Consider the following 13,587-nt stretch of genomic DNA (forward strand, 5'->3'; position numbering starts at 1 on the left):
TGGCTCTCTGTTTAACGACTTTCAAGGGATCACAAAAAATCGTCCTTAAGTAGAAATCATCCTTAAAAAGAATGCTTTTAAAACTAAAGTGGACCATCTGGAGCCGTGAAAAGCCATAGATCAATCATGGATGTCCTACCTCCATGCGTTAAATAGAGAATCTCGTTAAATAGAGCGTCTTTAAACAGAGAGCCAACTGTAATTTTTCACAAATTGTATATAATTTGGTCCACGGTACATGATGCTCGTGTACCCTGAGACAGACCTCTTGTACTTGCTTAACTGCATAACTTGCATTGTATTCAAGTTTATTGGACCCAATTTCATTCAACTTTCTTAAATGCCTAGTAATTGTTGACCTTTGAATATTTTTTCGGCCTCTTTAAAAGTCTTTTTTTTTTTGTTAGGATCATTATTTTTTACTGCTTCAATAGCATTTTGCAATGTCTCAGCATCTATTGGATCCCTCTTTGATTCCAGTTTTACTTCGAGGCATGATGAAATCCTCCTAAAAAAAAAAAAAAATCACTACAACCTATTGTACCTTGACCCAGTCGTTTAAGGTACAAGGTACACGAGGATGCATGTTTATACAAAAGGTGGCTACCCTAACCTAACAGCTACGTAAAAAGTAAAGACTAAATTTTGACTACACTTACCGAGAGATGGGCAATAGATATAATGGTCAATCAGTTGGGTAACACTAGTCTTTCAAAGTCCAATTTCATTTAAGTGACACTGGAATTTTTTTACTTTTGTTTAGACGCAAATCACAAAACAATCACTGTCCACATAAAAGCTGGATTTCAACCAACAACTCACTCTGCGGGTGGAGAGACTGTTATGGCTGACATAGTACCGTGATTCCTCACTAGGTAAAAGCGGTTGCTGATTAGAGTGCATGGCGCAAGGTACACACACCATGGTCAAGGTACAAGTCTCCCCTACCATGCTTGTTGATGATTTTCAGAAAATTTTCTCAGCAACAAACATGAAAATCATTGAACGACAAATGCAAATGGCTATCAATAAAGTTTCACAATGGGCGGAGGAAAAAGATTTTTCCTTCTCACCTCAAAAAACGTTTTGTATACATTTCTGCCGTAGAATGGGTCCACATCCTGACCCAAACCTACGTATTAATGATCAACCCATTTCTCAAAAAAATCAAGGAAAATTCCTTGGTCTAATACTAGACAATAAACTAAAATTTATCCCTCATATTCGAGAATTAAAAAGGAAATGTTTATTAAAATTAAATATTTTTTTAAAGTCTTAGCCAATACTTCTTGGGGTGCAGATACAGAGATCCTGTTGTGAATATACAGGGCTCTGATTCGCTCAAAAGTGGATTACGGATAATAAGTATGTGGCTCCACAGTTAAAAGTGCTCTCAAAATTCTGGATCCTGTTTACAATCAGGCCCTGTACGTCTGCACTGGTGCCTTTCGTACCTTGCCCATCAATAGCCTACGTATATTAACTCACGAGCCTTCACAATGGATGGCTTAAACTTTCTTTAAATTTTTATTTTAAAATTAAACCAAATACAAATCACCCTTTACATGTAAATATTTTTCATCCATCACATATTGATTTATTTTTGCGCGTCCTTGAATAATCCCAACATTTGTAATCCGAATGTCTCAGGCAATGACTGAACTTCGGCTACCAGATTTCAATACGTACTACCCAATAGAGCTAATCGAACCGTGGGATGAAGTTATGACTTCTGTTCTCCATAAGTTCTATAAATTTCAAAAAGACACTACACCCGATTCGGTATATAAAAAAAATTATATGCAGTGAAACAATCATTCGCAATATAAGGAAATTTTTACCGACGGATCAAAATCAAGCGATCACGTCGACTTCGCGGCAATAATTGTTGACCAAACAATGTCACATGAATTACTTCTTGTGCAGTTTGTACTTCTGAAAAAAACGCAATTTTTTTGTCATTACAAACAATATCTTCATCAAATCATAAACAGTGGGCAATGTACACTTACTCAAAGAGTTCGGTAGAAGCCATCAATCACTGCAACAACAACAGCCACCCTTTAGCTGTATGTTCATATCTATTATACAATAGTCTCAAACAAAATAATCTCCATATTCTCTTTTTTTTTTTTTGGATCCCTGGCCACGCGGGCATTGCCATTGCCGACAATCAGGCGGCTGATTCAGCTGCTAGAGCTGCAAGTGCCCAGGACGATGAACTTGTTTCTTTCGACGACATTAAAAATTTAATTAGCTACTGTCTTAACAACTTTAGGCTACCGAGCTGGAATGGAGAAACGCAAAATAAATTGCACTCCATCCAGCCCTCGACGAAAGGCTTCAAGTCATCAAAGATGACCAGAAGAGAACAAGTTGTAATAACCCGTCTTCGAATTGGTCTTACATGATTCACCCACAAACATCTCTTTTGCTGCGAATCTACTCCAATATGCAACACATGCAATGTCAATCAAACAGTAATGCTCCCCCGTGTCCGTTTACCTTGTGGTGGGGGGGGGGGGCTTGCGGTGTGGTGAGTTCGGGGCGAGCTCTTGGGAGGAGTAGTGAACCCCCAGTAGCTCAAACAGAATATCGGCGGGAAGGGACTTTTTGTTCCCTTCCTTTCCTCATCACACTTACCAAATGCGGACGAAAACCCCTAAGCTAAGGTGTGTCAACCGTGCCCGTGGCTGCGTGGTACTGGGGGTAGTCGGTGCCTCAAACGGTTGACGTCAGGGATAGCAGGCGAACCCTGGTGTAAAAGCCTTACCCCTGTGCAGGGGGCTACACAGGGGCTAGACCCCAGTTTTCCCCTCAGTTCCCAGGTTAATCCATGGATGACAACATAAAAAATACTTCTCCCCCTTGTGGGGAGCGTCAGAATGAATCGCTTATATCTGCAAAATTTTTTATTATCAAAAGGAATGAAAATCTAACATTCACTGCTGTATCCCCATTCTTAATTAACAAGGCATTAATAAATCTTATCGGCGAGTTCCAATCAGTAAAAAAGCTACGCACTGGCGAACTATTGGTTGAAATCAAACATCCTAAACAAGTTCAACCTATTGTAACTATCAAACAACTAGGCTCATATCTATGTACAGTTACAGCTCACTCAACTTTAAACTTTTCTCGGGGAGTTATTTCCGAGCCAGACCTTCTATTTACATCAGAGAAGGAAATTCTAGAAGAAATGAAAGACCAACACGTAAGTGGAGTGAAGAGGATCACTATTAAACGCAATGGCGAAATGTAGAATACTAAACATATCATTCTGACTTTTAGTACGCTTATCCTCTCTTCACGTGTCAAAGCTGGTTATCTCTCCTGCCCTGTTAGACCATATATTCCTAACCCGCTACGGTGCTTTAAGTGCCAGCGCTTTGGGCATTCCAAGCTGTCATGCCGTGGCACAGAAACTTGTGCCAGGTGCGCTGAGCCCGGCCACGACAGCAATGAATGCAAAAAGGAATATAAATGTGTCAACAGCAAAGGAGATCACCCGTCCTACTCCAGAAAATGTCCAAACTGGCTCTCCGAAAAAGAAATACAAGTAATCAAAACCACTCAGAACATATAATATCCAGATGCCAAAAAAATTGTCCAGTCTCGTACGCCTTCAGCCGGACTTTCATATGCTGCAGCAGTAAGAAAAGTATTCAATTCTACCAGCACACAAACAGATCTTCAAATTATTAATACAATAACCAGCACTAAATCAACTTACTCTCCTAAATCAAAAAATGAACAGCTCAATACCCCTAAGCCTCCACAAAAAAATAGTAACGAAACTAAAATATTAAGTACACAAATCCCGAGTACAAGTTACCCATCTACAATAATTTCAAAAAAACCAACTGATCAAAAACAAAACAAAACTGGAAAAAAAGAAAATTATTCAAACGCGCGCAAAAATTGGGGTAGTCTCTAAACAGAGGCCCCCAAAATTTTATAATTTTAAAAAAGAGGACTTTTTACTTTCTAGCAAGAAAGTAAAATTAACCAAGTCCCAAATTGAAAAACTTCAACAACCTCCTCCCCAAGAGGAGGACGAGGATGTCGAATTCGAAGACCTTCCGCCATCCGACGATGAAGGATGGACGGACCATCCTCCTTCGTGAGCTGCTTTTTCTTCTGGCCGTTTCTCTTCCTTTTCTCTTTATGGCCTTGAGCATTCTTTCTTGGAACTGTTAGAGTTACTTGCATAATGTTACGGACATCAAGGATCTTGTCGAATATTACCAACCGGCCATATTTGTCTGCAAGAAACATTTCTCTCCCCTGCAGATATACCGAGGTTGAAAGGTTTTGACATATACCGCAAGGACTGCTTGTCAGGAGACCGTCGTTGTGGAGGAGTGGCATTGCTAATCAACAATGATCATGCATCTAGCCAGCTCAGTATCAACACATCCCTGCAAGCAGTAGCTGCGCGCGTTCACGTTCACTCGCTGTTCACAGTTTGTTCTGTATATATCCCACCTTCCTATGACTTAAGAAGCGTGGAGTTGCAGACCCTGGTTGATCAACTTCCTCCCCCATTTGTAATCTTGGGGGATTTCAATGGCCATAATCCTCTCTGGGGGAGTCCAGATTCCAACAGTAGAGGTTTAACAATAGAAAATTTTATTGAAGACAATGATCTTTGCATCCTTAATAACGGTGAAAACACTTATTTTCATCTTTCTACCCAATCTTACCATGCCATCGATCTCGTAATATGCTCACCTTCTTTTCTGCCACGTTGGGATTTTCAAGTGGAGGGTGGTCTCTACTCCAGTGGCCACTTTCCGATCAGGATAACCTCTACTGGATGCTGCGGCCATCAACAGCATCAGCAAGCTCGACTTCGCATTGATCGAGCTGATTGGGCAGCATTTACCCAGTTGGCAGAAATTAAATCAGAAGACGCGACTGATATTGATATCGATGTAAAGGTAAAGCGAGTAACCGACATCATCTTAAACGCAGCTAACGCTGCTATACCAAAAACCACTAAAGGCAGGATTAAGTTTCCTAAGTCTTGGTGGAACCTTGATTGTCAGGAGGCTCATAAGAAACAAAAAAAAGGCATGGAACACGTTTCGTCGTTATCCAACCACACAAAATCTCGTGGCACTTAAACGAGCTCGTGCTGAAGCTCGAAGGATTCGACGGAAGAGCCAGCGGGACTCGTGGCACACCTGTGTCAGCACAATCACGACGTCCATCCCATCAAAGATCGTATGGGGTAAAATAAAAAAAATCGTTGGCAACTACAATACATCTTGTGCACCCATTCTCGAAAATAATGGTCCTATTTTATCCGATTACAAAGAGGTGGCTGACTGCATGGGGACTTATTTGGCAGAAGTCTCCAGTGTAAATAACTATTGCTCAAAACTTTTAACCATCAAATCACGCAAAGAACAAAAAGTTCTAGATTTTTAATCAATACAACACAAAATTCACCCTTCATGAACTAAATACTGCCTTACAAAATTCAAAAAACACATCACCAGGCCCAGATCAAATTCACAATAGCATGTTAAAAAATCTAAGCAGGTCTTCATTAGAAAATATTCTGCAGCTTTTTAACAGAATTTATTCTGAACATAGATTCCCAAAATCCTGGAGTCAAGCAATAGTTATCCCTATACTTAAACCAAATAAACAATCTGATAAAAGTAGTGTAAAAAGGACAGTTGAACGCCAGGAACGCTCTAGGGCTCATAGCCCCCTCTCACTCTTCCTCTTCCTCCCCCTCCCACCCCCTCACGATCTTCCTCCGACCTCCACTTCCTCCGACCTTGGGTTGCGCGTGAAACTTGAAGAAGATGACGGGGTTTTCCCGTGATTTCGCCCTTCCTCGTTTTCGCTCGCGAAAGGTTACGAATAGTTTTCGCGCGTTTTTGAATATTTTCCCGCGCTTTTGGACTTTGTCGTTTTTTCTTTGTAACCTTATACGGTGGTTTTCGAGTGGCAGCCTGTTTAGAGTATGGCAAAATGTCGCAATTGTTGCCATGACAATGTGCGATACTTTTTACCATACCGTCCAAAAGGCGTTACTTTAGGATTGTAACATATTTGAGCTTTGAATATTTTCCGTGATTTTTTTTTTTTCTAAGTGAAATAGGAACGTTGAAAATAAATTTTTTGTTTTATGTTGATGGTCCCACCAACCAGCCCGGTGTATTAAATACACCCCATCAACGTTTTTTTTTTTCATCTGCCGATGCAATTTGCATACCAATGCAGATCAATTTTGAATATATCAAAAATAAATAAATAAAATTTCCTTTAAAAAATTTACGAAATAAAATTTCCTGAAATAAAATTTTCTGAAATAAAATTTCCTTTAAAAATTTACGAAATAAAATTTCCTTTAAAAATATTTTTCCTGAAACATCAAAGAAAGTTTCAATTCTAAAGTCCTTTTTAAAAGTAGGCTCACCAACAGATGACTTCTTCTTCTTCACATTATTTTTAACAACTTTACATTGTCACTCTTGGAGTTGCTAACGTCATATCACTAAGTCTATCAATTTCTAGCAACATATACGATTTTAGTGCACATGAACATAGGTGTGAATATTTAACACTCACATTCAATTCATTCTGCACATAGATTTTATGTTAACAAACACACATAAATATTAAAATACATTTGGGACCTTTAGCGGATCATAATTAAGAGTTTCAAGCAATTCACTCATTAAATAATCATTTCCTGACACCTGGAGATTTCATTCAGGGCGTCATAGACCGAGGGGTTTTTTGATACCCAGGTATCAGTCCCCTTCCTCAGCTCAGCCAGGAAATCATAAATCGCACACATTCAGTCACACATTCACACACATTCACTCACACATTCAGTCACACATTCACACACATTCACTCACACATTCATTCTCACATTCACTCATGCATTTAAAATATAAAACTATATACACTATATACACTATATACAATTAAAATGTGGCCAAAAAAAAAAAAAAAAGCTGCATCTGAAAAGCAAAGGAATTAAAACATAATGAAAAATCTGCTGCAAATGCTGAAAGGAAAAAATCATTAATCACAAGCATACACTAAGGTACCTTTAAAAATAAAATAAAAATAAAATAGAATAAATCAAAATGAAAAATTAAAATAAAGATAAAATCAAAAATAAATATCAAAATTAAAAAATAAAAAAAATTAAAAATAAAATTTTTTACAAAAATAAAATAAAAATAAATGTTTACAGTTAAGTTGAAAAAATCATTAAGTTAAATGGCCATAAGAGAAAAAAAGAGCTCATCTGGTTCAATCTCCGTCATCCATTTCAATCCAATCTTCTATTTTCAAATCTACATTTCTTCAAATATTTTTTTACTTCCAGTATTTTTCATATTATTGCATTTTTTTCAAAATTTTCATGTCTTCACATTGTATTTTCAAAATTTTCATGTCTTCATATCGTATTTTCAAAATTTTCATGTCTTCATATTATATTTTCAGTCTTCTCATTATAATACTTAATTTTCTTCAATATTCATTTCTTCTCAAATATTTTTTTTCTGTTTTCAAATTTTTACAATTTTTTTTTCTGTTTTCAAATTTTTACAATTTTTTTTTTCTGTTTTCAAATTTTTTCAATTTTTTTTTCTTTCTTCCAATTTTTCATTCTTCCAATTTTTTCTTAATTTTGTAATGACCATAAGGATATGTAGTTATACCATCTTCCATAATATACCGTTTGTCGTCGAAGGCACATAAGGCAATTTTACTCTGCTTTGTTGTATACAGCATATGTTTCTGACTTTGGATCCGATATTGTACTTCCCTTGTCGTCTTCAAATTTTCTAGGCATTCTCTATAATTCTCATGTTTGATTTTCTTGCTTACGACAGATCGTGCAACACCCTTTGCCGTTTTCTTCTCTATTTCTTCAGACTTCAGCGAGTACATTTTTGGACGAAGTCCAACAAATTCTATGATCGGCTTACCATTAAATTCATCTTTGAAACATCCAATTTTCTTTTTATTTATTGGTGAATACAAGGGATGGTTCTGATCATAGTCGGAAGTGTCGTAAATATCCATATGCGCCCTCATTTCTGTATAAAAATCTTCCGTCTCCACTTCGTAAGTTAGGAATCTGTGTCTGTAAATAAAAGCTGTGCTTTTTCACCATATGTGGACTTTATAATGCCATAATGGTACCTGTACATCAAAATTTTACTAAGCTCCAATATAACATAGCCAACATAAATCGGTTTACACAAAGTGAGTGAGATTTTCTCTCTCTCCACTGCTACGAGATCATTGTCAAACATGGTGAATCTTTTAAAAGCAGGAGATGCGACTAATTTTCTTCCTTTCTTCTCAGAATTCACCAGCTGTACATTGACTCTGTTTCTAATATTTTCCATAGTTTTCCCGTATACGCTATTATTCATGAGTTTGAAAAAATCTTTTTCAAAACTCGATTTTGAATTTTTTCTTTGTTCTGTATTAAAATTAATATATTTTTGAAGCCAGGGTTTTTGTTCAAATTGTAATATTTTGTGGATTTTCTTAAGTTTTAGGCCAAGACTCAAATAGAGTTGTAAATTTTTGTAGTATATGACATATTTCGTCTTTTCTTTCAAATTAGGAATTAATTTTTCATGCCCTTTATATTTTTCTTCCAGTAGAAGTGATTTTGCAAATGGAGAGAGATCTTCATACTCCACCTTCATTTTTTCGACAGCCAATGGATAGTCAGAATGAATATCGTGGAGAGTTTCAGGATAGGTCAAGTCCACTTCTAAAATATAGCCGATTTTGCTATCTTCAGGAATAGATTTCACCCAATCTTCAGTTTTTCCATCAGCAGTAATATACTCGAATTTTCCATATGGAATGCTCTGCGTCATCCATACAAGTTGTTGGCGTCCAGATACATAATGTATTTGGACGGCTGGGACGGATCATACTCGGACATGTACTTGTTATTCGCCTTGGAATATCTTTTACCGATCATAGAAATTCCCCCACGAATGCCACGCTCGATGAAAAGGTGCATATCGGGATCCGTGAATAACTCAAAGGGCTGTTCCACCATTTTCAAACATGCTTGCCAGCTGAAGCCCGGACAGGTCATGAGATTCAAGCATTCAATGGAATAAAAATTTATGCACATTTGACGGAAATCCTGGAATATGTCACATAATTGAAAAATATCGACCTTCATATACAGATCATGGTAATCTCCCATGTTCTGTATTTGAAAAGTGTCCCAAACTTTTTTTGCATGAGCATACTCTTCATCAGTAATTTCTTCATCTGTCAAACTGCTATAAAACATGTTCTTGGGAGGAAGCTGCTTTTCGTCGAATTTTTCGAATGAGTCCATGTACTCATAGGGATAAATACCTTTTTTCAGCAGAAGATTGTAATGATGTGGAATACTTTCTTTTAAAATTTTAAATTTTGATTCGTCCAAATTTTTTGTAAGTTTTGCTACAGATGAGGCCATGAATTGATAACTGTCGATAAAGTTGAGGGTGATATTCATCTTCTCATATTTTTTTGAGAGGGAGAAAGAAATATACTTTTCCATGGTAGTGGGTATGACTTGAATGTTATGATCCCGTATTTTTCCTAATTCTTGCATTATGAGGTGAGCATCGTAATGTTTCAAATTGTGAAACACTACGGGTATTTTTTTCTGCATTTTAAATTTTAAATTACATAAGTTATGTAGGGCTCCTCTATATTTTCCACTGATGTGGTCATGATCTCTAACTCTGTCACTATTTAGAACTTTTTTACATATGGTACAGTGAGTCGCTGTCTTGAAATTTTCTTCATCTTTCGGAGTCATCTTGATTGGGATTATATTTGTTAAAATGTCAGCCAATTCTTCTTCCTCCTTCAAAATACTTTCAAGAAAGTGAAGGGCTGCCTTCGGTCCTCGATAAATCTGTATGGGCTTGAAACACTTCCCGTCGGGACCTATGATAACATATTCATAGCCGCAGGCGGTATGAGTGGCGATGTTTTCAGTATATGTGCTATTTGTTGCTCTATTTTCGTCAATGTTGATCTTTTCAATGATGGATTCGAAATCAGCATAGATGACGTACGGCAAAGGGTGTTCATAATGCACGTTTTCAAATTTTAAAACATTTTCGCCAACTTTTGGCATCTTGATATGCTGTGGCGAATGTTCACTGCAATACTTGCTGTGCTCTTCTAAAAGGTTTTTCGAGGAGAAGCGGTGGAGACATCTCTCACAGTAAAAACGTGTTCCATCGTGCTTCGTCAAATCACCTAAGAGACGAGACATGTTTCGAATGAGGCAGTAGTGCTGGGTGAAATCATTCGATATCAATAGTAGATTGATGCATTCTTCATGTTCATGCTTCGAGATGTAGAGCGGGAAGACTTCATTTTCATCATAACCATAAACGTTAATCCTGAGATTGTTCTGCTTCTCAATTGATGGAATCTTCGTCACCGGTACGGGACATTGCACATCTTCTAATTTTATATCCTGTTCATATGGCAGATAATGTGACACTCGATATGGATGATCTCTCCAATGGATGTCCATCTTGGCTGCGAGAAGACACCAAACCAAACATTTTTGGTCCTCGTTTTGAATATTGAGGACTGCTTTCTTCAAAGCCAGTTTTCCTGGAAGTGGAATATAGCTGCTTGCTACCAATGGATGGTACTTTGCAGTTGGAACCTCCACATGCTGTACCTCTTCTAAAATCCAGCCAGATCCTAATTGAAGATGAACTTCCAGATTTTTCTCTACTCGAACTACTGCTTCTTCCAAGTGTTCCGGAAGGGTTTCTTCAATAAGCTCCGTGACGAACTTACAACTGATGTATGTGGAATTAATTTCCTCTTCGCCATCGGCTCCAATTCTGGAAAGTAATACTTTTACAACAATTCTCCACTTCATAGCCTGTTTTTCAGCAAGTTCTTCCCTCAAAGACGCAAGTATTTGCGATCTTAGTTCCTTGAAACTCATTTTAAGGTCGGCGGCATTCGTGGGGGAGGGTGTGAAAAACTCCGTAGCGAATGTATTGAGGGCACTTCTACGTGCGGGCCTGTGACGTTTAGGTGCAGGTCCTTGCTCTTCAGCCTTGCGTTTCATTGGAGCGCTATGAGATACTCTCACATGTTGCATCAAATTAGATTTTCGGCTAAATGCTTGATCACATTGAGAGCATTTGTGAATAGGCTCTCCGTGAGCCGCACGCTCGTGTCTCCTCAAATTGTCCAGTCTCGTGAAGGTCATATCACAGTCCTTGCATTGATGAGTGATCGGAACAGTCGCAGGAGCATGCATCAGCATATGGCGAGTCAAATGTTCTTTGCGGGCGAATCCTTTGCCACATTCCTCACAAGCGAAGGGCTTCACAGCCATGTGAGTTTTCAAATGCCTAGTCAAATTACGCTTTGATGCGAAGACTTTATTGCAAGTTGAACAGGCCTATCAAAGAGACAAAAAATCTCTTTTAGAATCGAGCTTTAAAAAGTTTTCTTCTCAAAAATTCTATTTTCACGTTTATTTCCCACCAAATGTCTAATGAAAACCTATTCGTCGCTCTGAAAATCCTAACAAAATAATCTAACACATTTTTTCTAAAAAACCCTATCACGAATCTGAAAACACAAAAATACAATTTCTAATAAACCCCCGCGCGAGTCTGAAAACACATAAAAATACAATTTCTAATAAACCCAATCCCGAATCTGAAATTATTCACTCAAATAACACAATATACTATCACGAACCTGAAAACACATAAAAATACAATTTCTAATAATTCCCTGCGCGAGTCTGAAAACACATGAAATACAATTTTCCCCGTCCAAAACATGTTATATAATTCTACACAAAGTACTTTCATTTTATCAGTGAAAAAGACGAGAGGAGAAATTTACACTTCATTGATCACCAAAGTAAACATGAGGGGAGTTAGTCATAATCTATGCGTCAAACGGAGAAACAGTAGGGGGTCCAACTTTCAATGTGTCGAATTTCTTCACCCTCGCCTGCTCATAGCAAAGAAAGGGAAGCTTTTTGAAAAGAAAATCTTTCTAAACAAAAGTGTTTTTCCTTAAGCGAAATCTTGCGTTGCAAATAATTTTTTCATTTAGTAAAATTAACAGCATATATATTTTTCTCAGGTATTTTCTAGCAGAAATTTTTTAACTATACCTTTATCATATAAATTTTTTTCTAACTTGTAAAATTTTTTTTCTCAAACTGATATAAATATTTTTTAACTACTTGTAATCAAATAAATGTTTCTAACATAAATATTTTTAACTAAACAAAACTTTTCTAACATAAATTTTCAAACTAACACAAATAACTTTTCATTCAGCAAAATTTTTTTCAAACAATTTTTTTTTTCTAACAAATTTTCAAACTAACAAAGTATTTTTTTTTTTTTCTAACATAAGTTTTTTCTTTTACAAAATAATTTTCAACTAACAAAAATAACTTTTCATTAAGCGAAACTTTCTCAAACAAAATTTTTACAAAATAATTTTTCTAACGCAATTTTTTTAAAGCATACAAAATATTCTAACATGTAAAATTTTTTCTCTGACTTTCAAAAACAATCACAATTTTTGGCTAGCGTAAATAGTTTCAAACAAAATACATTTTTCCCCCAACCTGAAAACACATAAATACATTTCCCATCCAAAATGGATCTCTCTCTCTCTCTCTCTTTGAATAGATTTTAAAAATTAACAATTGTAAGAGATAGCGATTTTTAAAGAATGATACTATGTTTCAGACATGTTAATACAAGTGTATTCTTTCAGCTTATAAAAAGGTTTTTACTTATAGCAATCAAAAAGATTTTTTACTTGTAATGAACAATCAAAAACGTTTAATGTCTGAAAATGTAACGTCATTGAAATGTGAAATGGACTTACATGAGCAGTCTTCGACCCGGAGGGGACAGCGGGGGAGGGCACTGCACCCGATACATCCGGGGCCATCAGGGTAGCGGGCTGCGCAACAAGAGGTGTCGCGGTACTAGGGCCGGCCTGTTTTCAAAATAATAAAAATAATAAATACATATTCAACAAAAATATGATAACAACACATATTCACCAAATCAATTACAATAATTAATAAGGAATAATACTTACAATTGGTGCAAATCCAGGAGGAGGCATAACAACTGCAGGTCTTAATTGGTCTTCGGGAATGGCACGCATCAATTGATCCCATTCAGCTACATCCAAACCGAAATCGATGAACTACAAAAAGAATACATTCTCAGTGAACAAAAAACTAAATTACAAAATTCGAAAGCAAAGTTAAAAAATCAAGTATTGGAATTAAGAATTGAAAATCAATTGCTAAGTTAATATTAATCAATTAACGTTAAACTAAATTTGAAAAATAATATATTAAGAATTTCGAACTAAAATTAAGAATTAACTGCAAAGTTAAAAATTAATTACAAAAATAAGAATTAAAAGTAAAAGGAATAACAAGAATAAAACCAAATTAAGAATTAAACTTACGTTGGATCCAGAAGTAGAGGCAGCGTTTTCCATGTTTGAAGACATTTTCTACTACTAAAACTG

At 36.5% G+C, this 13,587-nt stretch overlaps 1 protein-coding gene across 1 annotated transcript in view; it reads right to left on the reverse strand.

The window, feature by feature from the left end:
* The window catches only part of LOC129230178 (uncharacterized), a 222,247-nt gene that overhangs the window by 93,365 nt on the left and 115,295 nt on the right, over positions 1 to 13,587 (reverse strand). The gene's annotated exons all lie outside the window — the stretch shown is intronic.

Source organism: Uloborus diversus, chromosome 9 (assembly GCF_026930045.1).
Source record: "Uloborus diversus isolate 005 chromosome 9, Udiv.v.3.1, whole genome shotgun sequence".
Lineage (NCBI taxonomy): Eukaryota > Metazoa > Arthropoda > Arachnida > Araneae > Uloboridae > Uloborus > Uloborus diversus.